General features: G+C 42.9%; 1 pseudogene; it reads left to right on the forward strand.

Annotated features, from left to right (window-relative positions):
* Positions 1 to 3,769: 3,769 nt before the first annotated feature.
* Positions 3,770 to 4,697, forward strand: LOC143682009 (taste receptor type 2 member 41-like; annotated as a pseudogene).
* Positions 4,698 to 5,875: the final 1,178 nt, after the last annotated feature.

Genomic DNA, 5,875 nt, shown 5'->3' on the forward strand with positions numbered 1-5,875 from the left:
AATAAAAAAATTGAGAAGGTAAAGAAGAGAAGATTTGTAAGAAATAAATAGAAGAAGTTGTAGAAGTCCTATTCCATATTCCACCAAGTAGGATAAGAAATGCCCATTCCTCACCTCAGCTCTGGTGGGGGTTGGAGCTTTCATGGGTCATTCAGAAAGCTTACTCTGCTATTATTCAGTTGGCAAGCATAATAGACTTGCTCCAGGGTCTTGCTTCTGCCTCAGGAATTTAGAGGATGAGAAACAAACAAATTAATTAAGTTTTTAAAGTCATAACTAGGAGAGTGTGACTGCATCAGGACTGTCAGAGCATGGAAAGGGAGATTGGCTCAGGGCCATAAGGGAGAGAGCTTGAGTGTGAGGTCATCTTGAGACCAGACTGATAGGGCTTCTTGGGATATGGAAACTCCAGCAGCAAATATTTGATGATGAATGCTTAAGGGCTAAGGAAGGAATCAAGAGGGACTACCCAGAATAGAGATGCTTTCCCCTCAACCCCCTCTATGAAGGGAACTACAAGACAGATGTCCCAGTAGGGAACTTCCAGAGCTCTGAAAGTTCCCATGAGAGAAAAGAGTCAACATTTAACATCTGACAGGCCTGGAAAGCATAAAGTCAGATTACTTTGGTATATTTCAATTAAGATGCTTCCTGCTCCTTTCCATTCTCTTCTCCCTCTATATTAGCCAATCTCAGAGGGGCAGAAGCTGCAGTTTTCTACTTATCTAGTATTTATTTATTTATTGGACTGGGATTTCCATTTTTGGATTTTAGGCTGTTCTGGAACTTGAAAGTGATCTTGGGACAACATATTTGATAAAAGGGGAAAGAAAAGTTAGGAGGCCTGCTGGAGTTTTTATTGTCTGGCAGGAGAAGGTTTCCCACACTGAATAAAGTTTAAAATAATGATGGAAGAGAATGAATCAAACTATGCTTTGTTAATATGATAAGTATGGCCAGCTATACATGGGGAAAGCTCTCCTTGCTCAGGTCCCTCAGCCCACATGTCAACTCCTAAGAAAGCTTTCCCCAGGCTATTGGGCTTAAGGAGGAACTTTTCCTTCTCCACTTATTCTCCAGAAATATCACTCTTCTATTTTCTTAAAAGTGCTGATTTTTTTTTTTTTGACTTTTAAGGAATGGAATTCATTGTGTTGTAAATTTACAGGTCTAGAGCCTTGAAAATGTCCAAATTAAGGCACCAACAAGAGGTTACCTTCATTCAAGAAAGGCTGATGCCATCCAGAACAGCTCTGTCAGCTGGAAAGTCATGTGGCTGGCATTCTCTGGGGTCTTAGGGTTCTGGATACCTCTCTAAGCTGGGAAGGCACATGGGACTTCTACTAGCTTTCTCTCCTCATTTCATAAGGCTCCCCCTGGAGCGCCTTCCTTCCACATCTCCAAAGCTCTCTGGCTGTGTGGGCTCTGTTGGTTCTGGGCTTTTCCCAAAATGGTTCCCTCTTTAAGGATTCCAGTAAAAAAGCACTGATTATTACCTGAAATTAACTTGTTCATGTGTTTGTTTATTGTCTATCTCCTTTTCTTGGATTGCAAGTTCCATAAAAGCAGAGATCTTGCATGATTGGTTCATTGTTATTTTCCTCATGACTAGTGCAGTGCTCAGCATATATAAATGCTCATTAAATATTTGTTGAATGAATGAGTGAATGAATGAATAAGTGAAATCAATATAAGGAACACAAATTGAGAGTGAGAAAAATGAATGAATATCCATGTAACTAACTTCAATGGGATTTCCTTGTTTTTTAATGACTTTTAAAAAATATTTTAAATTTATTTTCACTTTTGTTGTTTTATTAGAATAGTGTAGCTTTACAGAAAAATCATGCAGAAAATAGAGTTCCAATATTATCACCCCCATACTCTCTCATTAAAATTTTGCATTAGTGTGGGTACTTTGCTACAGTAGATGAACCACTATTATTGTAATTATATTATTGACTATAGCCCATAACTTACATTATGGTTCACCCTTTGTGTGGACAGTTCTATGTCTTTTTTTTTTTTAAGTTTTTATTCTAGGAACATATATAAACTTTCCCATTTAGCCACTTACAAGTATACAATTCAATGGTGTTCATTACATCCACAGTGTTTTGTGACCATCACTACCATCCATTGCAAAAACTTTTCTATCCACCCAGATAGAAATTTTGTACCAATTAAGCATTAACCCCACATTCTCTTTCCTTACCCCCCACTCCTGCATTTTAGTTTCAGACTCTATGAATTTGTTTATTCTAATTATTTCATATCAGTGAGGTCATACAGTATTTGTCCTTTTGTGTCTGGCTTATTTCACTCAACACATTGTCTTCAAGCTTCATCTATGTTATAGCATGCTTCATTTCTTTTTACAACTGAGTAATATTCCATTGAATGTAAAACATCACATTTTGTTTATTTATTCATCACTTGATGGTCACTGGGGGTTGCTTCCATCTTTTGGCAGTCGTGAATAATGCTGTTACTAATATCTGTGTGCAAATATCTGAGTCCTTAATTTCATTTTTTTTTTTTGGCATATACCTAAAAGTGGGATTGTTGGGTCTTGTTGTAATTCTGTATTTAACTTTCTGAGAAAGGGATCTCTTTTTAATGTTGATGTTGAAAGATAGGACTCAATGTCTATCCTGTAAGCTATGTTATATCGATTGGGCAGCCAGACTCTAAGGTGGTTCCCTGTGATCCTCCCTCTTGCTATTCATGACTTTGTATAATCCTCTCCCTCTGAATGTCACTGTGAAGCCTGTGGCTTACTTCTAGGCAACAGAATATGACAACAGTGATGGGAGTCAGTCTTGTGATCACATTATTTTATTTAAGAATCCATCTTGTGAGCAGACTCACTCTAGAGACTCTCCTTAATGGCTTGATAAAAGTGGCCATGTTGAAAAAACCCACTTGGCAAAGAACAGCAGGTAGGCTCTAGGAACTGAAGGCAGCCTCCACCAACACCCGTCAAGAAGCAGCACCCGGGCAGGTCACGGTGGCTCAGCAGGCAAGAATGCTTGCCTGCCATGCCAGAGGACCTGGGTTCGGTTCCCAGTGCCTGCCCATGTAAAAAAAAAAAAAAAAAAAAAGAAGCAGCACCCTCAATCTTACTATCACAAGGAAATGAATTCACTTACCAGAAGCATTACACCATTATCAGTCATTTACATCTCAGGGCCCACAAAGAGAGGTTTGGATAGAAAGAAGAGGTTTGGATAGAAAGTATGAGAAAAAGGTATTTGAATTTGAAAAGTTGCCTTTTCATAGGTGGGGGTGGATGTGTGGGGATTCTTAGCCAAAGGCCGACTTTTCTAAGGTCACTATTTTGCCTAGGTTTTGGCCCTATGGATGCCTCACTATACTTATTACCTGTATAATTCCAGTTTTGAGAATGATCTGATAGGGAAAGTTCTGTTCACAGGACATGAGGATGGAATAAAGAAGGTATTATTCCAGGAGCCCTGAAAAATGCTCCAAGTTGAAGCTAACCTTGCAAGCAAAACCAGAGAAGGCAAATCAGGGGCAGTTGGTAAGGCTAGCAGTAACTGAGCCCAGGGAAAATTTGCATTCTCACTGAGATTACACCTTTACACCCTAGGCTGAGAGTCCTCCCCTCTAAGTGAGCACTTGCTTAGATGCAGAGTCTGAGTACTCTTCTTATGCCCCCATGAAAGATCAAAGGAGGAAGTGCAGGTAGAGGTAAGGAGAAGGCCAAGGACCCAGGTATCAGGTGGTGACTGGAGGAGGGGCCAACATGCAACCAGCACTCACTGTCTTCTTTTTGTTGCTCTTTGTCTTGCTGTGTCTCCTGGGAATCATGACCAATGGCTTCATTGTGCTGGTTCTGAGCTGGAAATGGAGACGATCTGGGAAGTTGCTCCCTTCTAACATGATCCTCCTTAGCTTCAGTGCCTCCCACTTCTGTCTGCAGTGGGTTGGAATGGTGAACAACTTCTATTACTTCTTGCACCTGGCAGAGTATTCCAGGGGGTATGCCTGACAGTTCTTTGGTTTGCACTGGGACTTCCTGAACTTGGTCACTTTTTGGTTTGGCACCTGGATCAGCGTCCTCTACTATATGAAGATTGCTAACATCACCCACCCCACCTTCCTCTGGCTGAAGTTGAGGCTCCCAGGGTCAGGCCTGGCTTCTGCTGGGCTCTCTCCTGATTTCTTTTATTGTCACCTTGCTGTTCTTTTGGGGGAACCATGATATGCAAGAAGGATTCTTAATTAGAGACTTTTTAGTGACTGTGACCTACAAAGAGTGGAGCAGGAGCCTGGAAATTCACTACTTCCTGCCCCTGAAATTTGTCAGGCTGTCAATTCCCTGCTCTGTTTTTCTGGTCTCCATTGTTCTGTTGATTAATTCTCTGAGGAGACACACCCAGAGAATGCGACATTATGCCTCTAGCCTGCAGGACCCCAGTGCCCAGGCTCATACCAGGGCTCTGAATTCACTCATCTCCTTCCTCTTTCTTTATGCTCTGTCCTTCGTGTCCCTGATCATTGATGCTACAGGCTTCTTCTCCTCAGAGAGTGACTGGTACTGGCCCTGGCAAATTCTGATCTACCTGTGCACATCTGTTCATCCTTTTGTGCTCACCTTCAGCAACATCAGGCTCTGAGGAGCACTGAGGCAGCTTCTTCTTTTGGCCAGGGGCTTCTGGGTGGCATGGTAGCATGGGCTTCCAGAAGAGACTCTGAGGACTATGATAAAACCATAGCCCAGGAACTTCCGGGTCAAGATGGCGGCTTAACCACATGCACATTTTAGTTCGTCCTCCAGAACAATTACTAAATAACCAGAAACAGTACAGAACAGTTCCTGGGGCCATGTCAGTGACCAGACACACAGCGTACCCTAGTCTGGACCAGCTGGACCAGCTGCAAGCACCCCCCAGAACCGTGAGTTCCCAAAGTTGTGGCGGCCAGTGCCCCTCCTCCACAGGCCCCTTCCCAGAGGGGAAAGGAAAGGACTTTACCAGCAGTAGGGACTGGGCACAATCAAATGCCAATTGTGGAACTAATTAACAAATTCTGACTACTAAAAATAGGCCCCCAGCTTAGGTGAACCTGATCAAAGTGGAGGTTTCTCATTTTTGCCCCGGCACCAAGGGGGCAGGATTGACAGAAAAAGGAGGGAAAAAAAAGAAGAAAACAGAGGTTTTTGTGGCTGTGTATCTACAAAGGCTTGACTGTCTCCGGATATAGCGGCAGGCCTTTTCAGGCTGCAACCGCCCCAGGCATAGGCAGAAGTGAGCTCTTTTGGGGGCTTGTCTGGAGCCTGTGCCTTCCCCAGGGGAGGGGTGAAGCCCCACCTAGGTGGAATCCCTCCATCAAGGAATTCAGACACCAGGGCTTGGTAATTTGAAGCCATTAAAACCAACCTACAACCTCTCCTCTGTCTCCACCATGCCCCCAGCAGGGAGAGTCTGCCAAAGTTAAAGGTACCGCATCATGTTATGCTGGTGGAACCTGCAGCCAGACAAACACCACACACAGGGCAGGATAAGAAAAACAGAGTCCACAGACTTCACAGGAAAGTCTTTCAACCTACTGGGTCTCATCCTCAGGGAAAACCGACGTAGGCGACTCTTTCTTCCTGATAGGAGGCCAGTTTGGTCTGGGAAAATCTGGCTGAGGTATATAATATCTAAGTAGGCACTTCTAAGTGTGTGTGTGTGTGGGGGGAAGGCACCACACAAGCAGGGCAAGAAACAAGAAAACAAGAACTGAAAAATTCTCCTCTGTTAAACAAAACTTAAGCTAAAGGTCCAGATAAAGCTGAACGGAATGTCAAAGAACAAATAGACAACAAATTCATCCAGCAAGAAAACCCTAGATAAAAGAAATGAAA

This window comes from Tamandua tetradactyla, chromosome 1 (genome assembly GCF_023851605.1).
Source record: "Tamandua tetradactyla isolate mTamTet1 chromosome 1, mTamTet1.pri, whole genome shotgun sequence".
Classification (NCBI taxonomy): Eukaryota; Metazoa; Chordata; class Mammalia; order Pilosa; family Myrmecophagidae; genus Tamandua; species Tamandua tetradactyla.